The sequence below is a fragment of the Canis lupus genome, chromosome 8, assembly GCF_048164855.1.
Source record: "Canis lupus baileyi chromosome 8, mCanLup2.hap1, whole genome shotgun sequence".
Taxonomy (NCBI): Eukaryota; Metazoa; Chordata; class Mammalia; order Carnivora; family Canidae; genus Canis; species Canis lupus.
Genome location: NC_132845.1, coordinates 55,527,678 through 55,555,100, shown reverse-complemented (window position 1 = coordinate 55,555,100; position 27,423 = coordinate 55,527,678). Strand labels below are relative to the sequence as shown.

At 42.2% G+C, this 27,423-nt stretch overlaps 1 long non-coding RNA gene across 1 annotated transcript; it reads right to left on the bottom strand.

The window, feature by feature from the left end:
* Window positions 1-2,620: 2,620 nt before the first annotated feature.
* On the bottom strand, window positions 2,621-27,145 carry LOC140637642 (uncharacterized). Its single transcript, XR_012034709.1, has 3 exons — window positions 27,026-27,145; window positions 25,894-26,012; window positions 2,621-2,826 (listed from the first exon to the last, which is right to left on the bottom strand). It is a non-coding gene; the product is annotated as an uncharacterized lncRNA (long non-coding RNA).
* Window positions 27,146-27,423: the final 278 nt, after the last annotated feature.

Sequence of the window (27,423 nt, the reverse complement as noted above, 5' to 3'; positions counted from 1 at the left end):
TGGACAGGGATACATACTCTTTTGAGACCCAACGTTCCATGCACTGCAACGTGAATATGATCCATGCAATCTCCAAGAATTCTGCTCTCAGAAGGGTCTGGATTTGGTTTAAGTGATTCTACTGTCACTATGTTGAAGTTTGTAATTGGTGAACAGGGCCCTGCAGTTTCATTCTGCACCCTCCCTACAAATTATGTAGCTTATCCTGGTCCTAGGTAGATAGACTATGAGAAATCTTTACTAGGGATCTACCCTAGACCACTTTCCAGACTATCAGGCCTCTGGAAGGTATGGCTGTCCAATCCCTACTCCATTCAGTCTTGAATAAAGACTAAGAAGGGATAGGAGATACTATGGAGCATCTAACTTAGAATATCAGGGAAGACTTCACAATGGAGGCAACCTTTGAACTGACACATGGGGGGTAAAGAGTTAGCTAGGCAAAGTGGGAGAAAGTGTTGCAGATGAAGGGAAGAGCATATGCAAAGAAATGAAGGCAAGAAAGAGGAGGCTGTGTTTGGGGAACTTGGTTGTCAGTCTTGCTGTTGCTAGAGATAGAACCAAGTTGTCAGGGATGCTGACCACAAGGGATGTTCCCAACTGGGTTGGTTGAAGCCAGGAGGTTAACCAAAGTGGTAGGAGGCAGACAGAGTATCTAGAATGACACAGACACTTTCTGCCAGGGCTCTTGTCACTTCCCCTCACCAGTTTGTTCCGCCTGGTTGGCCAGAATTTGGCCCAAGGCAACGGTTCCTCTAGATACTTCCTCTACCTTCTTGAAAGACAACAACATCAACAAGAAAAATGAAGAACTGGCCAACATCTCAGAATTTAGTCCACCAAGAGTTTCTGCTGGTATCCATACCACTGAGCCTCTATATAGGATAAAAGAGGCATTTCAGATATTTCGGGGAAAAAGATGGAGTCACCAAAAAATAGTTTCAGATCTGGATAGCTATCCAGATTAAAAATGGTGGGAGGGAGGGTCACCTGGGTAGCTCAGCGGCCAAGCATCTGCCTTTGGCTCAGGAAATGATCCCAGGCTCCAGGATCGCATCTCGCATCAGGCTCCCTACAGGGAGCCTGCTTCACCCTCTGCCTATGTCTCTGCCTTTCTTTTCTGTCTCTCATGAGTAAATAAATAAATCTTTAAAAATAAATAAATAAATAAATAAATAAATAAATAAATAAATAAATAAATAAAGTGAGAGGGGGATGCCTGGGTGGCTCAGTGGCTGAGCATCTGCCTTCTGCTCAGGGCATGATCCCGGGGTCCTGGGATCAAGTCCCACATCAGGCTCCTTGTAGGGAGCCTGCTTATCCCTCTGCCTAAGTCTCTGCCTCTGTCTCTCTCTCACTCTTTCTCTCTGTGTCTCTCATGAATAAATAGATAAAATCTTTAAGAAAAAATGGCGGGAAGTTGGCTGGGTTCTTACTTCATTCTTAATACCAAATTATTTCAAGATAGAGCAAAAGTATTAAAACTAAAAAAATTAAAATTAAAAAAAATGAAACTAAAAAAAAAAAGAAACTACTAGAATACAGAGAGAAAGGAAAATTTTTTATAGTCTTGGAAGAAAGACCTTTCCAAGAAAGACACAAACCTGAGAAAAGATCGATAAGCATCAGTAAATTAAAAAAAAAAAAAAAGTAAATTTCCATAGGACAAAAAAAGAAAGATACTAAACAAAATCAAAAAACAAACTGCAAATTAGGAAAAATATTCACAAAGCCTGAGCTAATTTTTCTAATATAAAAAGACTTTTAAAAATTAATAAGAGGGAGGGGCACCTGGGTGGCTCAGTCAGTTAAGCATCTGACTCTTGATTTCAGCTCAGGTCATGACCTCAGGGTCATGATCTCAGGGTCATGGGAGCAAGCACTGCGTTAAGCTCTGCACTGGTTGAGAAGTCTGCTCTGCCCCTCCCCTCTCCCTCTTGTTAAAATAAACTAATAAATGATAAATAATAGAAATTAATTAGAGGACGACCAACAACACAACATCAAAACAATGTTGACAAAGGCCAAGAGTGGTAGTTCACAAGAAAAGAAATCCACATGGTTATAAACATGTAAAAAGATGAGGGGTGCCTGGGTGGCTTAGTGGATTAAGCATCTGACTCTTGATCTCACTTAGGTCTTGGTCTCAGGATCAAGAGTTCAAATCTCATGTTGGGCTCCACACTGGGCATTTTACTTTAAAAAAAGAAAAAAGAAAAGAAAAAAAAAAAAAAAAGATGGTCAGCCTTGCCACTGATTAAAGAAACATAGTGAGATACCAGTGTCACCCACCAGATAGACAAGATTAAAAAGCTTGACAGAAGACTAGTTTTAAAAGGAAGTATAAACACAGACACCTTCACACATTGCTGGTATGAGTGCATGTTGGTACAACTCCTTTGGAAGGAAATTATAAGCTATTAAAAATTAGAAGTGTCAAAAACAAAACAAAAACACTTTTGACCCAGGAATTCCAGTTTCAAAAGTTTACCCTAGACATACTCTCAAATCTGAGTGAAGATGTTTGCTTCAGGGTATTTTTGGGGTTATTGTTTACAATAGCAAAAAAAAAAAAAAAAAAAAAACAGAAAGAAAGAAAAAGAAAATAGTCTTTCCCAGCCAACGGGAAGAGAAGTTCATTATGCTACAGAGTTTCTATATAAGAATATTATTATATTTTTAAAAAAGGAATGTATAAAAAAGGGGCATGTGGGTGGCTTAGTTAAGAATCCAACTCTTGATCTCAGCTCAGGTCTTGATCTCAGGGTTGTAAGTTCAAGCCCCATGTTGGGTTCATGTGAGGTCCATGCTGGTTGTGGAGCCTACCTAAAAAAAAAAGAAGAAGAAGAAGTAAAAGAATATTACAAAGCCATTTTTTTAAAAAGATTTATTTATTTTAGAGACAGAGTGCAAGTGGCAGTCAGGGGCACAGGGAGAGGGAGAGAATCTCAAACAGACTCCCCACTGAGCACAGGCCTAATGTAAGACTCTGTCTCACAACCCTGAGATCATGACTTGAGCTGAAATCAACAGTCGAAGGCTTAATGGCTGAGCCATCAGGTGCCCCTACAAAGCCATTTTTTTAAATGAGATGGATCTTTATGGGCTCCAATGTTAAACAATTTCCAAGATACACTCTTAGAGGCATAAAAGTCTATACGTGATAAACCCGCTAGTATAAAAAGAATAATGAGAGACAGAGATAGACACAGACACAGATGAGAGAGATGGGAAGAGAGATTATACATATAATATGTCTGGAAAGTTACATTAAAAAGTGATAAAAGTATCTCTGTGTCTCTCATGAATAAATAAAATCTTTTTTAAAAAGTGATAAAAGTAGCTGCCTTTGGGGATACTGCTAAAAGAGAAACTTCATTTTCATTATGCATACTTTGTTACTCTTGGAATTTCACCATATTATGTTTTCTATAAAATATTTAAACAACATATTAAGAGGATGGGGATGCCTGAGAGGAGGGAGAGAAAGTAAAATTCACCCATAATCCTAATTTTGAAAAACAGTGTTACAAGGGCACCTGGGTGGCACAGTTGGTTAAGCCTCAGACTCTTGGTTTTGGTTCAGATCCTGATTTCAGGGTGGTAAGATCAAGGCCCACAGGGGGCTCCCTGCTTAGTGAGGAGTCTGCTGGCGACTCTCTCTCCCTCTGTCCCTAGCCTTGCTCTCTCTCTCTCTCTCAACAACAACAACAACAAAAACCCACAATTTTACAAAGAAAGAATACTCCCTCTCCCAAGGCAACTACTGACAAGTATTGGGGGCAGATCCTTCCAGAACCATTTGTGTTTATCACACAAATATGGTCAAATTTGATTTTGACTTTTACTTATGGATTTGTATACACTTTTCCTCTCCCACTACCTTTCTTCCACCCAAGCAGAGAGCCAGCTTTGAAAGTCCTGGCACCAGAGGAGGCTTAGTGGCCTATGTCAAAAGCAGGACACCTCCACCCAGATTTTCTTGGCGTTTGCTCCAAAAATCTAAGCCCACACCGGAGACTGCAGAGGGTCTGCAGAAGGCCCAAAGGGAGAAGAAAGTTTTCAGGAATAAAAGGCCCCACATGAGCCAACACTGGCTATTTCCTATTTCACACTGAGAGAAGATACAGGAGGACAGGGAGATGCACCCTTCGCCGCCTCCCTGAGACAGAGCACAAAACGCGGGGGTCAAGAAATTCAAATAGGTAGAGGAGGAAGAGGGGAGTACAGAAGCAGGAGGAAGGAGAAAGGAGAACTTAAAGCAGATCGAGGATGCCAAAAATAGCCCGCAGGAGGGAGCTGAGTAATAATGCGATCAGATTAAGAAAAAGAAATTACTGAGCGGGAGGAGCTAGAATTTCCATAAAAAGGCAATTTGCAGGAAAAGAGATACAAATGGCTTAGAAACAGGGGAGAAAACACGCGCTCTGGCACACAATTGAGGGAATGCAAATTAAAACAGCGAGGAGATGCTATCCCCCGCCCCCCTCCCATCCTACCCGCAGGGGAGCAGCAGGTGCCCGGAGCCCGTTGGAGAAGCGCGCCCCCTGCCGGGCAGAGGCGCCAGGGACAGGACGTGCCCCCTGGATCCTGGCCTACCTGCCCCCAGCCTGGACCTTTTGCAAACGCGACTGGGAGCAAAACATGCGACAACACACATAGGAAAAAAAATGTGATCCTGCCTTTCTTGGTGACAAAAATATAAAAGACAAAAATGACAACAGGCCTCTAGATAAAGCTATTGGCAGAGTACAATTAAAATACTGCAGTCCCTCAATGTTCAATTAAAACGGAGACCTAAAGTAACAGAGTCCACAACCTATAATGCTTCTAAAAGAATTCATCATCCAATCTATACTATTCGATTAGCAAGGAGGTATGTTTCCATTGAATCACTTAATGTTTTCCTATAGAACAGAGAGACTAATACACGTTAACAGTTATCATTAAATGCAAATATAGGGACGCCTGGGAGGGGGACCGGGTGCTCAGCGGTTGAGTGTCTGCCTGGGGTGTGATCCTGGAGACCTGGGATCCAGTCCCACGGCGGGCTCCCTGCATGGAGCCTGCCTCTCCCTCTGCCTGTGTCTCTGCCTCTCTCTGTGTGTCTCTCATGAATAAATAAATAAAATGTTTTTTAAAAATGTAAATATGAAAACATCCACATGCAACTCTCCCTGTATACTTCCTTCTGCCCCTCTGCTGCCAACCAGATGGAGTTGGTGTAGTGTATTCTTAGTTATCAAAATACTCGTAATTTGGGGACTTTGACATGATAAATATTCATGGTGTGTAAAAAAGGGCATGATACATAACTGTACCATCTTACATGAAAACACTTACCTGTGTAGATACACACACAGGACCCAGAAGTCAAACTGTAAACCGCTTGTGACTATGGATGACTTTGTTCTTTGCTTTTTGTGTTTTTCAGTTTCCTTTTATGCACATATTAACTTTTAAAAAATAAAAATTTTTTTAAAACCTTAAAAAAAAAGAAACACATAGAAAAATGTAGACAAGCCCTTCTCACTTCTCAGATAAACTTTTCTTGTTTTAGCAGTGGCGTTAATGCTGTAATTCGAAATAATGTAGATTATGCCTCTATCTTGAATTATCCACCTGAAGCTGTATTGTCTCCGTTGCTATGAAAGAGGTGAAGTTCAGCTCAGTGTCACTCTCCCTCTTTCCTGTTCCCCCACTTTTGTATGATACTATTTCTAGTTAATTCCTCCAGTCTGACAAAAATTGATGAAGAACCCACATGCAGTAGGCTCTTTTCTATGTGTGGTTGTTCTTATGAATTTATTATATTTTTCCAATTCTTGCTCTCTCTTTTTTCTAAGATTCTATTTATTTATTCATGAGAGACACAGAGAGAGAGAGGCAGAGACATGAGCAGAGGGAGAAGCAGGTTCCATGGAGGAACCCCGATGTAGGACTCGATTCCAGGACCCCGGGATCACAATCTGAGCCAAAGGCAGATGCTCCACCACTGAGCCTCCCAGGTACCCCCAATTTCTTGCTCCCTTGATTTTATTTTATTATTTATTTTATTTTATTTCATTTTATTTGCTCCCTTGATTTTAAATAATAGACTTAATCCTTTATTTCTGCTAGCCACAGAAGCCATCTCGATTCACTTTATTTTTTCAAAGTTTTATTGATATAAGTAATCTGTACACCCAACGTCAAGTTCAAACTCACCAGCCTGAGCTCAAGGGTCACCTGCTCCTCTGACTGAGCCAGCCAGGTGCCCCTTGATTTATATATATATATTTTAAAGATTTTATTTATTTATTCATGAGACAGAGAGAGAGAGAGAGAGAGAGAGGCAGAGACACAGGCAGAGGGAGAAGCAGGCTCCACGCAGAGACCCCGATGTGGGACTTGATCCCAGGTCTCCAGGATCACGCCCTGGGCCGAAGACAGATGCTCAACTGCTGAGCCACCCAGGGATCCCCCTTGATTCATATTTTTAATTCAGGTTTATCCTCTTGTAAGTAGTACATGCTAGCTCTGCTGAGCCTAAAAGGGGCAGGGGAGTTGTAAAAAGTCAAAGGTATAGGCTGGGGACTGGGGTGTATTACAGAAGCCAAGGAAGGGCTGAATGACCAGGACAGACTCAGCAGAATGAAGGGGGAGGGGGAACTTCCTCCTCACAGCAGCCTTCACAGCACCACAGTCAGAACCTCAAGCTCCACGTGGGACAGGGCTGTTGGGGCGGTGTGGTACAGATGTGGCCGCTGAGTCAATTCCAGAGAAAGGGGAACAGTTGGACCACCATCCCCCCAAATGGTCCCTGTCACACAAACATTAACCTCTTTATTCATCATCGTTGAGTGAGAATGGATTCAGGATCTGTTTATAGGAGAAACCCATGATGTTATACCTTACCCTAACAACAAGAACTTTCTAGAGACCAGACTGCCCATGCCCCCAGGTGCTCGGTTCTCCCTCCTTCAGGAATCCAGAAGGTTCTGTGCTCCTAGGATAACCATCCCCTTCCTTGGCTGTGGTGTCCCTGCTTTGGTGAACTAAAGCTCTGGGCAATTTGGCCAGAGGGAACTGCCTGAAAGCCAGGCCTCCTGCCTTGTGGGTTCTTGTCCTTTCTGTACACAAAGGTGCAGGCCTGCCCCCTGGTGGAAGCTGCTAGATAACTCCGGGAGGAAATCACTCCTGCCTACTTCAGAGAAATACATGGTAAGCGCTTCAGACAGAGCCTGGCACAGGGTCTACACTATATAGGTGTTTGCTCAAAAGCAAAAAAATTAAAAATTAAAAATAAATAAAAATAAATAAAAATCCTGTTTGATTAAACAGGACTGGCTGGGGCACGCGGGTGGCTCAGTCGGTTAAGCGTCTGCCTTCAGCTCAGGTCCTGATCCCAGTAACCTGGGATTGAGTCCTGCATCAATCATCTCTGCTACTTGGGGAGCCTGCTTCTCCCTCTCCCTCTGCCTGCCGCTCCCCTGCTTGTGCTTTCTCTCTGTCTCTGTCAAATAAATAAATAAATAAATAAAATCTTAAAAAAATAAATAAGGGTGCCTGGGTAGCTCAGTGGTTGACCTCTGCCTTTGGGTCAGGGCATGATCCTGGGGTCCTAGGGTGGAGTCCCTGCAGAGAGCCCATTTCTCCCTCTGCCTATGTCTCTGCCTCTTTCTGTGTGTCTCTCATGAATAAATAAATAAAATCTTTAAAATTAATTAATTAACTTAATTAATTAAAAATAGCATTGGCTTTGGGGTAACACCTACCTGAGTTTAAATTCCAGCTCTGGCCCATACTAGTTTGGAAGTTTGCATGTGTTTTAGTTTCCGAGGACTGCTGTCACAGAGTACAACAAGCTGGGTGGCGTTATACATATATATTTCTTAAAAACCAGGAATGTATTGTTTAACAGCTCTCGAAGCTGGAAGTCTGAAATCAGGGTGTTGGCAGGACTATACTCCCTCTGAAATCCGGGAGGAGGGAATCTTTTCTGGCCTCTTCCTAGTTTCAAGAGGTTTTCCAGCAACCCTTGGTGCTTGTTGGCTTGTACACGCATTACAAGCCTTTCCCCTTAGATCTCTTTAGTTCTGCCTGAATTGCTTTTACGGAGGCACATTTTATTTTTATAATTTAATAATAAAAAGAAAGGGGAACAAGCCACAATCATGTCTGCCTGGCAAGGTTGTTTAGAGAATGAAATAAATGAGGGATGTGAACCACTTGGCGCAGTAAGTGCTCAATGAATAGTGACTGTGGATATTCTCATTGCAGCTTTCATCGAAACATTAATTTTAATAGACAGAAACTGGAAACAAGCTAATTGTCCAACTAATGGGAAAGATTTATTCAGGAAATTACAGTTCAGCCGCTTGATAGATTATGAAGTAGCATTAAAAATATCAATGACCAAAAGTCCATAATAACAAGGAAAATTGTCAAATAATAGAAAAGGGAAAATAAAAAGCAGGACATAAAATTCAAGCTTTGTAGCATGGTTTAAAAAGTAATCTAAAATAGGGGCTCCCTGGGTGGCTCAGCGGTTTAGTGCCTGCCTTCAGTCCAGGGCATGGTCCTGGAGTCCCAGGATCGGGTCCCGCATCGGGCTCCCTGCATGGGGCCTGCTTCTCCCTCTGCCTCTCTCTCTCTCTCTCTCTCATGAATAAATAAAATCTTTAAAAAAAAATCTAAAATAATGTGTAAAAGCAGCTTTGCTAGTGTAGTAGAATTATGAGTGATTTTTTTTCTTCCTTCTGTTTTTCTACATCTGTTAGTAGTTTCCATGTTTTTATTAAGGAAAGAAACATTCCCCACTTTTTTGGCACTTTTAAAATTTTTTGCTTATTTGATTTTAAGTTTTTATTTATTTATTTATTTATTTATAATTTTTTTTTTAAATTCATGAGAGACATAGAGAGGCAGAGACTTAGGCAGAGGGAGAAGCAGGCTCCCTGTGGGGAGCCTGATGTAGGACTCAATCCCAGGACCTCAGGATCATGACCTGAGCCAAAGGCAGATGCTCAACCACAGAGCCACCCAGGTGCCCCTGATTTTAAGTTTTTTTTTTTTTTTTTAAGTTTTAAATTATAGTTCCACATAGTGCTATCTTAGTTTCAGGTCTGCAATATAGTGATTCAACAATGCTACTGTTCCTCAGTAGGAACATGCCTGACTTTTACAAGAAGAAAAGATCATTGAAAGAAAGAAGGAAAGGAAAGGAAAGGAAAGGAAAGGAAAGGAAAGGAAAGGAAAGGAAAGGAAAGGAAAGGAAAGGAAAGGAAAGGAAAGACCTTACATGTGACATTATTTCCCCTTTAGAAGTTCTTCATATGCAGCTGAATAATCACTCTCCCCACTTTACAGAAACCCTCATTTTCCAGAGAGAAACATCTCCAACATCACCACCAAGAGGTTACATTTTCAAGTCTGCTGTGATGATCCCCCATGTTGCTAGATCTTTCTCAACATTTCTTTCTTCCCTCACTTCTGCAGGCTCTATTTTAAGCTTTTTAATTTCTCCTTCTCAACATGTTCCAGAATCTGTCCTATCTCTCTCTGTCCCAGAAACACTTGTACTGAGAGAATATGAGGGACAGAATCCATTTTCCCAAGCTTGGTTTTCCATCCTGATAAGCAGGCAACTGGCCAAGCAACTTTGATGCTTAATGCAACCATCTAACTCTTCTCCGAACATACTACTTCTGTATTTCTTAGTATTTGATTTATAAATGTTCCTATTGTTGAGAGGTAAGGGGAATAGCCTGCTTTTCTCCTGGTAGCTTTTCTACTTCTGAAATGTTTTGGTCCTTCCTTTGACTCCTGCTACTACTTTTTCCCCCTCTCCTTGGCTGCTGCCAGGAGATGGTTTTCCCAAGTATAGTCCATCTTAGCACCCTCGAGTGGGAGCTCTCACTAGGAATAATCCCCAATTCCCTGTCCTTAGGGCCTGGGAGGATGCAGATGCCTGTCTCACTCCATTCTCCCTTTCCACCTTGCATCCCTGGCTCCCATCTGTTTTTATGAACAACCTGCATTTATCAAGTGCTCATTATCCAAAACCCAAGTTCCAGTTTCCTCTCTTCCCTTTCAAGAATCAGTTTCTGAAATATTGGAGTAGAGTCTTGAGATCTTGTTAAATGGATGAACGATAGACTGAGTACCAATGGATTAAAAGAAAATATTTGCAAACCACGTATCCAGTGAAGGACTAGTATCCAGAATACATAAAGAACTCTCAAAACTCAATAGTAAAAAAAAGGAAACAAACAAAAATCGATCCAATCAGAAAATCAGCAAAAGATATGGAGACATCTTATATGAAGAGAATGTACAGATGGCAAATAAGCACATGAAAATATGTTTAATATCATTCACCATGAGGGAAATGCAAATTAAAACCACAGTAAGATATCATCACACACCTATGAGAATGACTAAAATAAAAAATAGTGACAACACCAAATGTTGGCAAGGATATGAATAAATATACATTGCTAGTGAGAATGTAAAATGTTACAGCCATTCTGGAAACAGTTTGGCCGTTTCTTTAAAAACTAAACATGCACCAGCTATATGACCCCAGCAATTGCACTTTGGGCATTCATCCCAGAGAAATGAAAATTTATCCTCACACAAAAATCTCTACACAAATGTTTACAGCAGCTTTATTCATGTTAGTCAAAACCTGGAAATAACCCAAATGTCTTTCACTGGATAAATGGATAAACAAACTCAGGAACATACCATGGAATACTAGTCAGCAATAAAAAAGAATGAACTATTGATACAGGCAAAAACTCCAAAGAATGATGCTGAGGGGAAAAAAGCCAATCCCAAAAGGTCACACACTACATGGCTCCATTTATATAATATTGTTGAAAGGACAAAATTATAGAAATGGACAAGGCGTTAGTGGTTGCTTGGAATTAAGGAGAAATAAGAGAAGATAGGAGGAAAGTAAGGTACGTCCATAAAAAGGCAACATGAGAGATCCATGTGGTTATGGGAATATTCTGTATCTTGACTATAACTACCAATATTGTAATTATGATATCGTATAATCGTGTTGCAGGTGCCTGGATAAGTCAGTCAGTTAAACATCTGACTCTTGATTTTGGCTGAGGTCATGATCTCAGGAGGTCATGGGATCAAACCCTAGTTGGGCTCCATGCTCAGTAGGGAGTCTGCTTGACTCTCTCTCTCTGCCCCTCTCCTCCCCACACCGTTTTCTCTCTCTCTCTCTCTCTCTCAAATAAATAAATAAATAAATAAATATTTTCTTAAAAAATAGTGTTGCAAGATGTTGTAATTGGGAGAAACCCAATAAATGATATTTGGGATCTCTATTTTTTTTTTCTTTCTGCATATAGATCTACAATCATCTCAAAACAAAAGTTCAGTTTCTTTACAAAGGGGAACTACAACATATGAAGGGGAAAAATTGGCACTGGTGTTATATGATGTTACTCACCTCCTGGCCAATACCTGTGTACTACTTACCATGGGTTACATACCACCCATAGGCACTGCTAGGTACTTCACATTATTAATTTCCTTAAATCCTATAAAGTAGTACTATTATGCTCTTGTTTGACAGGTAAGGAGCCCAAGGTGAAATGACCAGTAAGTGGTGGATATGGAATCGGAATGCAGACAATTTGCTCCTATGATCTGTGGTTTTAGTCAGTAGCTCTGCTAAAGGTCAGGCCACTCACAGGGGCTCTTCCTAGAGAGACATTCCTGTTTCTAGCCTTACTGTTCTGGCCTCAGCCTCTTCCCTTTCTCAGCCCTCCAGAGTATATAGCTCCCTCTTTCTCTCTCTAAGATTTTATTTATTTATTTATTTATTTATTTATTTATTTATTTGAGAGAGAGAGAGCACGAGTGGGATGAGAGGCAAAGGGAGAAGCAGACTTCCTGCTAAGCAGGGAGCCTGACCTGGGGCTTGATCAAGGGACACTGATATCATGACCTGAGCCAAAGGCAGATGCTTAACTGACTGAGCCACCGAGGAGCCCCTTCATCTCTCTTTCTATGGAACATTCAGCAGCAAGAAACAGACCCTGTCAATTAATCTAACTTTAAACTCTGAAGAAATGGGGATGCCTGGGTGGCTCAGCGGTTGAGCATCTGCCTTCATCCCAGGGTGTGATCCCAGGGTCCTGGGATAGAGTCCCACATCAGGAGCCTGCTTCTCCCTCTGCCTGTGTCTCTGCCTCTTTCTCTGTGTCTCTCATGAATGAATGATTAAAATCCTTATAAATAAATAAACTGAAGAAATGTTATTATCTCACATAATAAAATGAGGCCTCAGAGTTGGTTGATTCAGCAGCTCAATTAAATTCAGTAAAGTCTAGCTTCTCTCTGCTTTTCCATTCTGCCACAGCTGACCTATCAGCTTCCTCTTGGCCACAAGATGGCTGCTCAAGCCCCAGGCAGCATTTTTCTCACAACAGTATCCAGAGACAGTAGAGGGGTTATCTTCCCTCTTTTGCTCCTTGTGATCCACAAGAAAAACCCTTCCCAGGAGCCCTAGCCCACTCTCCACTCATGTCTCCTTTGTCAGAAAGGCAACCATTAAGCAAGGGGAACAAGAAAACAAGGTTGATTTAGACCAACTATGCCACTTCTTGAAGGTAGAGACTACCTCCCCTGAAGAACATGACCACATGGAAGACAGAGGTAGCCAGGAAAAAAAAAAGTTCAATTACAAAAGAAGAAAAGGAAATGCCCACATGCTCGTTTCCTAGCAAGAACAATGTCACAGACCACTCACAGGCATGGACCTCACCCTGGGAGTCAGCCTTCCATAGGCACAATCTCCTGAAGACCAGCATTACTGATCAGAAACAGGGCAGTCTAGCTCAGCAGTTCTCAGACATTAATGTGCACAAAAAGGAGACTGGTAAGGAGGCAGCTTTATGAGAAAGTCGGAACTTGCACCTAAATCTACCGCATTCTGACACCTGGGCTGTTAACCACTGTGCTATTGAGCTCCTATAGTGTGTCAGGTATTGTTCTCGGAGCTCTCTTAATGCCTAGAACGGGTTAAGCCTGAGAATTTTCTCTTTACATTGTCCCTGTGACCTGTCCACTTCTCTGTGTGTTTCTTCTAGTATAAGTTGTACCGGGCCCCTGGTTTTCAGTCCTACAGACAGAGGTCTGCTCTCCTTTGAAGTTTTCATGAAGGGCTCTTCACCTCGTTGTGTGTTTCCATTCTGTCTTCAACCCATCAAGAGTCCTTCCTTTCCATGAAAAGGTGTTATGTGTCATAAATAGATTCTCTCCCAACTCCTCCGATGACCAGTTTTGTGTTCCTACTCTCCTGCAACCACAGTTCTCCCATAAGTGATGTCCTGACCTAGAAGTTTCTACCGTCCTTCCAATTTTGACATCCTGAGACCCTGGGGGATACAGAGGGGCTGGGTGTGTGTGTGTGTGTGTGTGTGTGTGTGTGTGTGTGTGTGTGAGAGAGTAAAGGAGATTATAGTTACTCTTGGGGAACATTGCCTTTCTCTGGGAAGAAAGGTGGCCTATCATTGATGCTGCTGTATCCCATCAAACACTGGAGCTCTCTTAGAATGCTTATTTGAATCTACAAAACTAATGAGCAGTTGCCGAAGCTACCTTCCCGCTAATGGTGCCGTGTTGTGTTCCAGCTAATGAGCCTTGATTGGCACCACATTCAAATGCAAATTTGGGTCTTTGTTTCTTGCAAATACCTTTTATTCCCTGCCTTTAAACCCCAGCCCTGGGAGACTGAGAGTTTCTCGGCTTGATTGCAAATCTAAAATGGGGCTTGGGGATTTTATTCCTTTAATTTCTATCCCAAATCTGCCTGCTCACCCCATTTTCCCAGAGTCATCAAGAACATTCTTCAGAGTAGACCTTACATTTAAAAGAGAGGGGGGTGCTCAAAACTGGATGGAAGTTGGTGCAGGTTCTAACAACCTAGTAAGAGGCAGTAGCACCAGTCTTATGGAAAGATGCCCTCCTGGGTCCACACCTCTGTGAATCTCAAGGTCTATCTTGCAGCTTCTGAGTCTGACAGTCTCTCATCCTAGTCTAAATATCCATTGTTTGTTTGTGTTTTAAGATTTTATTTATTTATCCATGAGACACATAGGGAGATAGGCAGAGACACAGGCAGAGGGAGAAGCAGGCTCTTTGAGGGGAGCCTCATGCGGGACTCGATATCAGGACCCCAGGATCACGACCCAGGCCAAAGGTAGACACTCAACCACTGAGCCACCCAGGCATCCCTAAATATCCATAGTTAAAAAAAAACAAAATTCAACTGAAAAATCATGAACGAGCAGCACCCAATCTAGTAGATAGAAAGGGGCTCTGAAGAGGTATATAAGCAAGAGATTATATAAGCAGAAGGGAGCAGAACAATGCAAAATGCAGACTGGTTATTGCAAGGTTACTTTCCTCATAGGGGAGGGCAGAGGTCTGTCAGGCAAATGACCTCACGAATGCTGATCTGGTGGCTTCTAACTGACTGTTTCAAGATTCCATTTCCAGAAGGCCCAAAATTGTATTTCAATGAAGTCTCGGTTTGGCGATGTGGGCTGAGCATAAGCAATTCCATTTTAAATCTGTTGTCTTGTATTCAACGCCATCGTGTCAATAAGTTCCCTTAACACACATTGTTGAAAATGTGCTTTAGAGAACAACTGTTCCCTTGCCTGTACTTCTCCTAAACAATCGGGATCTAGCTCAGATGTGGTAGGTGTTTAATGACTGCCCATTGGGCTAACACATTTATGTGTAGCACGATGGCCCATTTCTACAACCATCTTTTATTCTTTCCATCTATTTCCCACATAGCTAAGATTAGTCCAAGGGTACAGCATCCAGTGCAATAGCTGAACTACTAGTCAGGTTTATGAGGATTATTTTCTTCAGAGCTGGAGAAGTTGCTAAGCCTATCTGGCTAGACAGGCACCCGCCAGGCTCTATGGCTGAGTGGCCTCTGGGGGAGGCTGCTTAAGTGAGTTCCTCTCTCTCCTCTCCTGAGCTGGTGTACTGGGATACAACGGCTCAGGTCTGAGAAAGGAGGCAGTACACACAGCATAAGACTTAAGGCACAAATTTTGCAATTGCTTGTCCTAGGTTTGTGACTGAGCTCTGCCCAATAGCAGCTGTATGACCAACTTCCTTAGCTTCTCCAAGCATCTGTTTTTTTCATTAGTAAAATGAGGGTGATACGAGTACACAGTAAGTTGTTTGAAAGACAGCTACTGTAATTCTCTTCCACCCCGTATCCATACACTGAGTAGGTCATTTCTATACATAATCTAGTTTTAGATTAATTGGTGACTTGCTTTGACCAATGGGACATTAGCCAATGTGACACAGGAAGAGGCTAAAGATGTGTTTGCACATTAGGGCTTACTCTCTCTTGCTGCTGAGAACCTTCCCACCACCATGTTGAACAAATGTGGGCTAGTTGATGAGAAGCATGTGGCTGTCACCCCAGCTGACATTGGGCCAATTGCCAGGTATGTGGGTAAGGTTATCCTAGACTAGCCTCCAGCTGAGCCAGCCCAAATCAGAATAAACTCCCAGCTGTTTAAAAAAACAAAATCCAACTGAGTAAATTTTAATCTTACTGGTTTTATTTATCCCAGCTAGCAGATAGAAAGGAGCTCTGAGTAGCTGTACAACATAAAGACTTTTATAGGCACAAGGGAGAAAGAGCAAGGAAGTTATGTGACAAAAAGTAGATTGGTTGTAGCAAAGTCACTTTCCTTTAGAGGAGGGCAGGAGTCTATCAGACAGATTACCTAACTATTACTAACCATATAATTCCCAACTGACTGGTTTAAAATTCCATTTCTGGGAGAGCCGAAACATAATTAAATTAAGTATTAAATCTCCATTTGGTAATGTGGGGCTGAGCATAAGAGACTCCATTTGGGGCCTGTTGTCTTATTTTTAACACAGCAAAACCACAGAACTATGAGAAATAATAAATGTGTGTTGCTTTAAGGCACTGCATTTTGGGGCGAGTGGCTCAGTTTGTTGAGCATCTGACTCTTGATTTTGACTCAGGTCATAATCTCAGGGGTGTGAGATGGAGCCTCACATTGCACTTCATGCCCCTGCGGATCTGCACTAGTTTCTCTGCCCCTCTCCACCTGCTCTCCCTCTTTCTCTCTTTCAAATAAGTAAATAAATCTTTTAAAAAAAAAGGACACTACCTTTTGGGGAGATTTGTTAAACAGCAAAAGTTAAGTGATACACATCATCTCACTCCTAATGATATCTGAGCCTTAAATGCATATGCATGTAAAATGCTTCAATTAGTGCCTGACACATAATAAGCATTTAATCACTATTGGTTGCATCATTCGATCTGTGAAGCCAGGATACTGGAAAGCTCCTGAGGCAATCTCCATTGAAACACAGAGGAAGAGGAAGGAAAGTTGGTTTTATTTAGCCAATGCATAGGGTCAGACCTGGTTCTTGCCCACAGGGAGGCTCTTCCAGACCCTGCAAAAGCACCACTAATCATTGCTGATCTGCATGGATTGTAAGTACCCCATTCCAAGACCATCTTGGTAAGCCACATCTGCTACAGCTGAGAAGGGGACAAGTCCTTTTACTCCAATACCACCAATGGAAACCTGTCACTGCCTATCCCTGACCCACTGAGAAACACATCACCCACCCAGATGGTATGATGAGAGCCCTTCCCCCCTCACTAGTTAGCAGGTCCGGGGAAAATCTTGACAGAGTGGATTCAGGTCTAGAACATTCCCTCTTATGCCCAAATGTCAATACCTCTGAGCCTATCTGGACCCTACTCCTATGTCTGAAGAGCACCTCATATGTACTCATGTACCAGTTTTCCACTGCAGTATAAAAACCCAAAGTCCCTTTTCTCTTTGGCCTCAGGTTAAGGCACAGGATGCCTCATCAAGGAAGAACTGAGAGTGTCCCTCATGAGGTCTATTGAGGTACCAGCACCCCATACTCACAAAGCTGCCCAGGGAGAGTAGACTCTGCAAGAACGAGCTACGCCACATCACTACCTCATGGCAACCCTGCTTGTTTTCCTGACAATCACAAGGGCTCTCATAAAGAAAGTTAAAAAAAAAAAAAAAAAAAGGCTGTTCTGCATATTCCTAAAGCCAAATACTGGAAACAACCCACATGTCCTTCAACAGTGGAGTGGGTTAAAAAAACAACAAATAAGTGTTAGTGATTCACACAATGGAATGGAATGCTTTAGAACAGTGAGAATGCACAAACGTCCCATTCAATAATGAGCATGAATGTCATAAATGTAAAGTTAAGTGAAAGAACATTCTCCAAAAAATGTATCTTGAATAAATCTACATAAAGTTGAAAAGCAGGCAAAATCAAATGGTATGGTCCAGGGATGCACTCTAAGGTGATTCATATATGAATAAAAGCAATGGAGTGATTACCAAAAACTCAGGAACAGGGTGGGAAGGAGAGGGTTTTGAAAGTGAGGAAGCATCTAGGGGCTCCTGGCGGCTGGTTCTATTTATCTCTTCATCTAGGTGGTGGTTACTTATGTGGGTGTTTGCTTTATCACAATTCCTTGTGCTGTCTGTCCACTTGCTTTATGCATCTGTCTCTATGCGTTTTATACACCCTACTTACCCCCGCAAAAAAAAAAAAAAAAAACTTAAAAAAAATTCAGTAGCACCTGTCCTTTACACTCTTAATGACAAAGACTGCAATCTATTCCAAGTGGTCCAGCAGGCACAGATGCCATGTCATCCTTTGCTCATTCCTATCACTCCTGTTTCCCCACTGCCTCAGACCCAGACTCCTAATACCCCCTCCCCATGCCAGTTATATAATAACAGCCCCATGACCATCCACAGATGCTAATGGATATTGGTAATAGCAGTGATTGGGATTGGGGTGGATGGTGTTTATTTCTGCAACAAGATCTGAGCTCCTTTTTAACCAACCAGAATGCCAATGGTAATAGTGGCTGCAATAATCCTTGGACTGGTAGTGTTCTGCATGGCTATTGACCCTGATTGGAACAAGGCTAGAATCTGCTAGTCCATCCTACTTCGACTTCCAGTAACAGTTGGTTCCTGCTCAGCTCTAACTCAGCACACATTTCAATAGTAGGTGTGGGTTTGTAAGTCTGAAGAAGGGAAGCTATAATTCTGTGCTCCATCGATCAGAGCCCCCAGAGAACACCAGCCTTTAGGGGAGGGGCAGATGAGAGAAGACCCCCAAAGGAAACAAAAAAACAGTAGTTAGACTGTGGTCATTGGGAAGCCTAAGGAGTGAAGTTTCAACAAGTGTGGTCACGTTCACATGCTGCCAAGTCATACAAGGCGCAGATGGAGTCAGCCCAATTCCCAGAGCTGTGATCTCCTTAATCCACCATTTTCTAAATTATGCATATTTGTACTAAAAATCCATTAGTCTGAATTGCATTTTGAAAAATAGTTCCAGAATGATGAACACAGAACTACTCATGGTGGTTATCTCTAGGGACCAGAATGAGTTGAGTGAAGGAAGAGCTCTTACCATTTTCCTATACATGCTTCTGGATGATTTAAAAAAATTTTTTTAATGTTATTTATTTATTCATGAGAGACACAGAGAGAGGCAGAGACATAGGCAGAGGAAGAAGCAGACTCCCTGTGGGGAGCCCAATACAGAATTCGATCCCTGGACCCTGGGATCACCCCCTGAGCTGAAGGCAGACATTCAACCATTGAGCCACCCAGGAGCCCTGAAGTATTTTAAATTTTTACAAGAAGGTTTAACACATCTGAAATTTTCAATAAGGAAAATAAAATAAAATTAAAATAAAATAAAATAAAATAAAATAAAATAAAATAAAATAAAATAAGCTATATGTTAACTAATACTAGCATAATGTTGGAAGAAGGGACCAGTAGTCCCTGACAATGGAAGGAGGAAAGAATCAGCTGGACATTGTTGATGGCAGATGGGGGATCCAGCAGGCTGAGGACCCAGGATGGAGAATGTCATAAGAACAGGCAGTGGAAGAGGACTTGTCCCAGTAACTGCACAGGAGGTGTGGTCTTCATGCAGGTGGAACTACAATAGCAAGAGCGATGCCCCATCAAGAGTTTTTAGGAGGCTCCTCCAATGCAGCTGGTCTTGTAAAGATGGAGATACCGGCAAAGGGAGATGGTGACGATATTTGGGTTCTCACTGGCTCCTGAGGGACAAGGCTTGGGATGCACTTGTGTTGAGCTCACTTCGAGGCACCTTCCCCAAGAGGCAATGAGAGATAAGGAGGAAGCTGCTCCCCACTCACCTATACCTACCCCCAGGCAAGACATACAGGTCCAAGAAAGAACCCAGAGCAGAAAACAGAGGCCAGATGGAGGTAACTACAAAGGGTTAATTTAGCCAAACAGTATAAAATTTACCAGCCCTCAGAAATCTATATAGTGCCCTTTTCGTCACCTCTTAACAAGAAGTGATTGTATCTTTCGTTTTGTTTTTCAGTCTTTGCTAGCTCCCCTGGCAAAAAGGACTTTGTTGTGACGCAGGTAAGGTTGCAGATCAATTGCTTGCTTCCTCAGATCCTCCAGGATGAGACTGTAACTTTCATCTTTGCATCCTGGGAAGGTCATCAGACCTAGAACTAATGAATAAAAATGCCATGGTGCTGTTGTTTCTTTATAGTAAAATAATATAAAGAGCTAAGTATTTTCCCCATGGGTGTAAGTACAGTAAAATGTTGTGAATACGTGACCCATCGTAATGCAAATTCAGGTATAACATGATTGCCAATGTGCTCCCATCATCGCAGAAGATTAATCCAAGTTATCTCATTAACATTGCAATACTCAACCCTGCATTTTATACAGTTGAATGGTTGGACCCACTTACAGCCGTGTAGACCGGTTACAAGGCAGTCGGACTTCCTAGTCTGAGATGCTTCCACTAGGGGGCGTCTCTACATCTGTGGGGTCTAATAGAATGAGCACAGAAGGGAGAGAATAATTATAATGTTCACCTTAAAAATATGACTGTCAGTTATTTTACCAATGAAAATGGGTTTGGGGATAACAGAATTACAACTGGGGACATACAAGCCACAGCAAGACTTAGGCAAGTCCAACAGGCAAAGGTGAGGAACATTATTTTATGCAGAAGGAGGAGGAAGTTGATGGGTTGTTGTCGTCGTCGTTTAAGTAGGCTCCATGCCCAGCATGGGCCCAACGAGGGCTTGAACTCCCAAACCTGAGCTCAAGAGTAGGATGCTTAACTGACTGACAAGAACCCTTGGGTTCCTTTAAAATAAATCTCAACGAGGATGCATGGGTGGCCCAGCGGTTGAGCTGGGCAGCGGTTGAGTGTCTGCCTTTGGCTAAGGGCATGATCCCAGTCCAGGGATTGAGTCCCACATCAGGCTTCCTGCCAGGAGCCCGCTTCTCCCTCTGCCTATGTCTCCGCTTCTCTCTGTGTGTCTCTCAAGAATAAATAAAATTTTAAAAAAATAAAAAAATAAAAGATAAATTCCAATGGAGAAAAACAAGAATTCGGGTTGACATCAACTTTCTCATTGGCTGAGTCGTAGGGGTGATCCATTTCTTACAGGAGATACAATGTGCATCTTTTCCCTACAAGGACCTGAAATTGATGATTCTTTGGTAGATATTCTTCTATTGGGGTCTGTAACTGACAATTCTTCCTGGGATTGACATTAAGTGGTATGGCTTCCCCCTCTAGCCTCTTGACTGTAATGAGGGCTTCCCTTTATTAATTTTTATGGTGTCTTCTCCATCTCCTCCGCCTTTGTGGTCAGTGGGCCAAAGCTAACCGCCACTGTGTAATTATAGTTTTACTGGAACACATCAGCGCTCATTCATTTACATTTTGTCTGTAGTGGCTTTTGCACCATAGTAGAAAAGCTGAGTAGTTGTCATAGCCCACAAAGCCAGAAATATTTGCTGTTTATCTTTTTATGGTTTTATTTATTCATAAGAGACACAGAGAGAGAGGCAGAGACATAGGCAGAGGAAGAAGCAGGCTCCTGTGGGGATCCTGATGCAAGACTTGATCCCAGAACCCTGGGATCACAACCCAAGCCAAAGGCAGACACAACCACTGAGCCACCCAGGTGCCCCTACTGTTTCTTTACAGATAAAGCTTTCTGACCCCTGTTCTAGACCCTCCTCCAGAAATGGTCTAGAGCACCAAACCATTTAAGAAGGAGTGACATCAGTGGGGTAGGGCAGTTTCACCAAACTCTATGAGTAGGTATTATTGTTATCCCTAAAGATGAAGAAACTGAGACCTGGAGAGGTTTAACAGATTGGGAAATTCAGAGTTGAATCCAGGGAGTCTGGTTCTAGAATCTACATGCTTAATCACAACCTACAATGCTTTGTAAAAGTTCTCAGAAAGGGAAAACAAAACCAAAAACAGCCAGTTGCCAGTGGGGAGGAGAGTGGGGGGATGGGCAAAATGCATGAAAGGGACTGGGAGACCCAAGCTTCTAAGAAATCCACAGCATAGGGAATACAGTCAATGGCTTTGTCACGATGTACACTTGACAGATGGTAGCTACACCTAGGAACATAGCATAACCTGCTGAATCACTATGTTGTACACCTGAAACTAGTGTATTATTGTGTGGCAACTATATTTCAGTTAAAAAAAAAAAAACAGCCACACACAAAGATTCATACTCTCCACTAGCAACATGGGAACCCAGGAAGAAAATGAAACAATATTTTCAAATTTTTTGAGTAAAAAATATTTTCAACCTAAAATTAGAGGCCCTGATATCTTACATTCAAGTACAAGAGCAGAATAAAGACATTATCAATCATTTAAGCTCTCAAAAAAATTTATCACCCATGTACTCTTTCTTAAGGATTCTGCAAGTGCTCTACCCAAATGAGAAATGAAAAGTATAAAGAGAAAAGCAGGGGTCTGGTGTATAAATAAATGGTGGAACCAGGAAAGAGGAAAGAGAATTCCTAGGATGGAAGGAAATCCACAGTGTGAAGCAGACTGAGGCAGCATTGTTCAAACTGAAGCAAGAAGACAGGCAGCCTCCCAGGTGGGAGGTTGTATTTGTTAGCCACTGCTGTGTAACAAATTACTGTAAGGTTAGCAGCTCAAAACAACAAACATTTATCATTTTACATGGTTTCTAAGGGTCAAAAATCAGGGAGCTGCTTCTGGTTGAGGCTTTTATGAGGTTGTACTCAAACTGTGGCTGCAGGCATCTGAACGCTTGCCAGGAGCCAAGGGACATGTTCATTCACCCCACTGCTGGCAACAGCTCTCAGTTACTTTCTATGGGGGTGGAGGGAAATGGCTCTCCATATGGCTTTTTTTTTTTTTTTAAGATTTTATTTATTTATGAGAGACACAGAGAGAGAGAGGCAGAGACACAGGCAGAGGGAGCAGCAGGCTCCATGCAGGGAGCCCGACATGGGACTTGACCCTGGATCTCCAGGATCCCATCCGGGCCGAAGGCAGTGCCAAACCACTGGGCCACCAGGGCTGCCCTGCATATGGGTTTTTAAAGTGCTTGGATCAGAGAAAAAAAAAAAGTGCTTGGAACACTATGCTGCACACCTGAAACTACTATAACATTTTAAGTCACTTATATTTTAATAATAATAAATTCAAAAGTGCCCAGAACAGTGGCACATATTAATTGTAATATAAGTGTTTGGTAAACAAAGTAAATGAACTTTCCCAGGGACACTGAGCTAATAAGTGGTAAAACAGGATTTGAATCATCACAGTCTGGGCTCTTAGAACTGTCACTCTTTTTTCTTTTTTTCTTCTTTTTTTTCAGATTTTATTTATTTATTTGAGAGAGAGAGCACAGAGGGAGAGGGAGAAGCAGACTCCCTGCTGGGCACAGAGCCCAATGTGGGGCTTGATCCCAGGAACCTGGGACCATGATCTGAGACGAAGGCAGACTTTTTTTTTTTTTTTTTTTTTTTTTTTTATTTATTTGTGATAGTCACAGAGAGAGAATGAGGCAGAGACACAGGCAGAGGGAGAAGCAGGCTCCATGCACCGGGAGCCCGACGTGGGATTCGATCCTGGGTCTCCAGGATCGCGCCCTGGGCCAAAGGCAGGCGCCAAACCGCTGCGCCACCCAGGGATCCCGAAGGCAGACTCTTAAAAGACTGAGCCACCCAGGTGCCCCTAGAACTGTCACTCTTACCCACTCACTATGAAAACCATGATGGTAAAAAAAAAAAAAAAAAAAAAAAAAAAAAAAACAAAAAACAAAAAAAAAACTTTTTTTGTTGTTGTTGTTTTGTTTTCTAAAGGATTTTATTTATTTATGAGAGGCACAGAGAGAGAGGCAGAGACATAGGCAGAGGGAGAAGTAGGCTCCTCACAAGGAGCCTGATGTGGGACTCGATCTCAGATCCCGGGATCACGCCCTGAGCCAACGGAAGATGCTCAACTGCTGAGCCACTCAGGCGTCCCCCCCCCCAAAAAAAAACATTTTTAAAGGTATAATTTGGAAAGCAAAAGTTTCTCATCCCCTTCCCTGACCTCCATTCCCACTGCTCAGAAGTAATCATCATCAACAGTTTTTTGGGTGTTCTCCATAAAAGTATCTGCATGTATCCCTGGTACTTTTTCAAATGACTATTTTTAGAGGTTCAAAAAAATAATAATAACTCAATGTCCAGTCTGTACCAGACTCTCTGTTATGGGTGTAAGGAGTATATCTGGAGAACTCAACAATGTTTCCATATGTACTGAAGGCCTTATGTTCTCAACTGTGGGACAGAAACCAGGATAATTCTTGGTACCCAGAGAACTGCGATCAACCTCTTCAATGTTATCATCTTTAAATAATGCCCAAAGCATGATGCTTAAAATGCCAAAATTTAGGAGATTGCACCAAAATGACACATTAAAAATGCAAACGTTGGGGATCCTTGGGTAGCTCAGTGGTTTGGTGCCTGCCTCCAGCCCAGAGTGTGGTCCTGGAGTCCCGGGATCGAGTCCCACGTCCGGCTCCCTGCGTGGAGCCTGCTTCTCCCTCTGCCTATGTCTCTGCCTCTCTCTCTCTCTCTGTCTCATGAATAAATAAATTCTTTTTTTAAAAATGCAAACGCTTGTTTTATATTGCTGACACATGTTGGTTAGGGATAATTGGGCCAAAAGCAGGTTCAGAAAATATTTTTTAAGGTACTTCATTTACATACTATGAATAAACTAGTTCTAGGCACTTCTTCAATGTGTTTCAAGGAGGCTGGGAATTAAAGTGCGAACTTTGGAAACTCTAGGGAAATATATTTTTCTATAATTGGTGTAGTATCAAAATGAAATTATATTCAGCTTCTAGTAAGAGATCCAATCACCACAGATTAAACAATTTAGGGTTTACTCTCTGATGTAAAAGGCTGGAACAGGTGTGGCACCTCTACAAAGTTATTTGGGATTCAGGCTCCTTCTCGGATTCTTAGCATGTAACTTCAAACCTCAAGATCAAGGTTGTCCGGGTTCACATTATGGCTATGAAGCTCATATCCTAAGCAGGCAGAAAAGGAAGAGATGAGAGGGATGTTCTTCTCCACTGAATATTCCTCTCTAAAAATCTTTAAAGACCTGCTTATTATTCATTGGCCATCCTTAACTGCAAAGGAAACTTAGCTAAGCATTCTGCTGCTCCAAATAAAATCAGTTTTCCATGATTAAAGAAAGGGAGAATTGATGGGCTATAATAGGCATCTAGCAGTCTCTGCCATGGGCACTCTCTCCAAGAAAAGATATCACTTTGCACAAAACTTCATTTTCCAAACTTATTGCCTCTCTAGAATCTCTCAACTCTATAAATGGCACCATTCTCCAACCGGTGCTCAAGCCAAAAACTTATGAACAATTTTTTATTCTTTTTTTACCTTACTGCCCCCCCATTCAAACCTTAAGCTGTTTTGTTGTCTCTACCCTTAAAATATGTTACATGTCTCCCTCTCTCTCTCTCTCTCTTTTGTAGTCCCTACACTGAGTGTGGACTCAAACTCACGACCCTGAGATGAAGAGTTGCATGCTCTACCAACTGAGACAGCCAGGTGCCCTGGTCTCATGCCTTTCTCAGCCTAACTTGCATTGTCCTCTCCTAGTCTAAGTGACCCCTCTTTTATTTCTTTTTTTTTTTTTTAAGATTTTATCTACTTACTCATGAGAAACATAGATACACAGAGACATAGGCAGAGGGAAAAACAGGCTCCCCGTGGGGTGCCTGATGGAGGACTTTATCCCAGGACCCCAGATTCACAACCTGAGCTGAAGGTAGATACTCAACCACTGAGCCACCCAGATGCCCCTCTTCTTCTTCTTCTTCTTCTTTTTTTTTTAATGGAATGTCCATAAGATTCCCCAGACCTGGGGAATCATAATCTCTAAAGAAGATCTGAGAAGATGCATTTTTTCATAAAACTTTCTGTAATTTATCATCATCATCATCACTGTGGTGGTAAAATACACATAACAGATAATTTGCCATTTTAGCCACTGTAAAGTTTACAATTCAATGGCATTATATGCATTTGCAATGTTGTGGAACTGTCACCAACTAGTTTCAGAACTTTTTCATCATGGAATGATGGAATGGAAATGGAAACCTCATACCCACTAAGCAATCAAAACTCATTCCCTAGGGGTGCCTGGGTGGCTCAGTCTGTTAAGTGTCCACCTTCAACTCAGGTCATGATCCCAGGGTCCTGGGATTGAGCCCCAGGTCAGGCTCCCTGTTCAGTGGGGAGTCTGCCTCTCATTCTCCCTTAGCCTTCCCCCTATTCCTGCTCTACTCAATCTCTCTCTCTCAAATAGATAAATAAAATATTTTTAAAAAATCAACAAAATACATTCCCTCCTGCCCCTAGCCACAACTCTGCTTTCTTATTCCCATGCATTTACCTGTTCTGGACATTTTGTAGAACGAATTACACAATCTGTGGCCTTTTCCAGATGGCTTCTTTCACTGGCCATAGTTTTTTCAAGGTCATCCATGCTGTAGGCGCATCCATTCTTCTCACCTTTAAAGCGAGGAGACCAGAAGGGGGAGCTTTCACACCATACCACAAACCACCAATCACAGGAAGGAGGGTCAATTATAGGCCCCAATAGAAGAACCCTTGCCAGCAAAGAATCAACAGTTTCAGTCCCCAACAGGAAAAGATGGACCACGCATCTCCTAAAAGAAATCAACCACCCCTTGCAACACAGCCAGTGAGAAACTGTCTTCACCCTGAACTCCTGCTTTTCTCCAAGCGACCTCCCTCCAGAAGAACCTCACCCAACTTCCTCCTCCTCCTTCATAAAAATAACATTCCTCTGCTCCATTTGTTGGACTAGCCTATGTTTTTTGCCAAAGCTTGCTTGTCCTGAATTGTACCTCCTATTCCCGAATAAACCCATTTTTTCTGGTAAAATAAACTTTTTTTTTTTTCAAAGATTTCATTTATTTATTCATGAGAGACACAGACAGAGAGGCAGAGACATAGGTGGAGGGAGAAGCAGGCTCCCTGCGAGGAACCCGATGTGGGACTCGATCCCGTGACCCCGGGATCACGCCTTGAGCCGAAGGCAGACACTCAACCGCTGAGCCACCCAGACATCCCTAAACTTTCATTTCTTTAAAGATTGGTTGATTGATTGAAGTAATCTCAAACCCAACGTGGGGCTTGAACTCACAACCCCGAGACCAAGAGTTTCATGCTCTACTCACTAAGCTAGCCAGGCACCCCTATATAAACTCTTATTTTTAAGGTCACTATTACCTAGGACTGGAATTGCCAGGTCATATGGCAATTCTGTTTTAGTACTGAAGAACCATCAAACCCACTTCTACTCTGCTCCCTTCTAATCCATTCTCTACGCAGCAACCAAGGTGACGAATTTAAAATTTATGATGCATTCTATTTCAGCCCCACCTAAAACTCTCCAGTGGCTTCCTGTGTCTCTTAGAATAAAATCCAAACTTTATACTGGCCTCTGTAATATAGCCTCCACCTCTTTCAATATATCTCAACCCTCTCTCCTCACTTACTTGAACACTTTCTGTTCCCACCTCAGGACCTTTGTACTTGCTTTTCTTTTTGGCTGGAATATTCTTCCTCCTGACCACTCCATGACAGACTTGTTGTCAGCCTTCAGGCCCTACCTCAAATATCACCTCCTCGGAAAGGCCTTCACCAACCATCTTATCTAAACTAGCCCCACCCCAGCCTCAATCACTGCCTATAAAATCACCCTGTTTTACTTTCTGTACAGCACTTATCTGTATTTTGTGTGTATTTACTCTTGGTATTGTCTGCCAGAGTAGGAGCTCCATGATATTGGGCTCGTCTTGCTAATCTCTGTAACACCTGCTTGGCCTGACAGTGTTAATGAATATTAATAGTTAATTAAGTAGTCATTTGCTTGAGACGGAGTCCGAAAAAAATG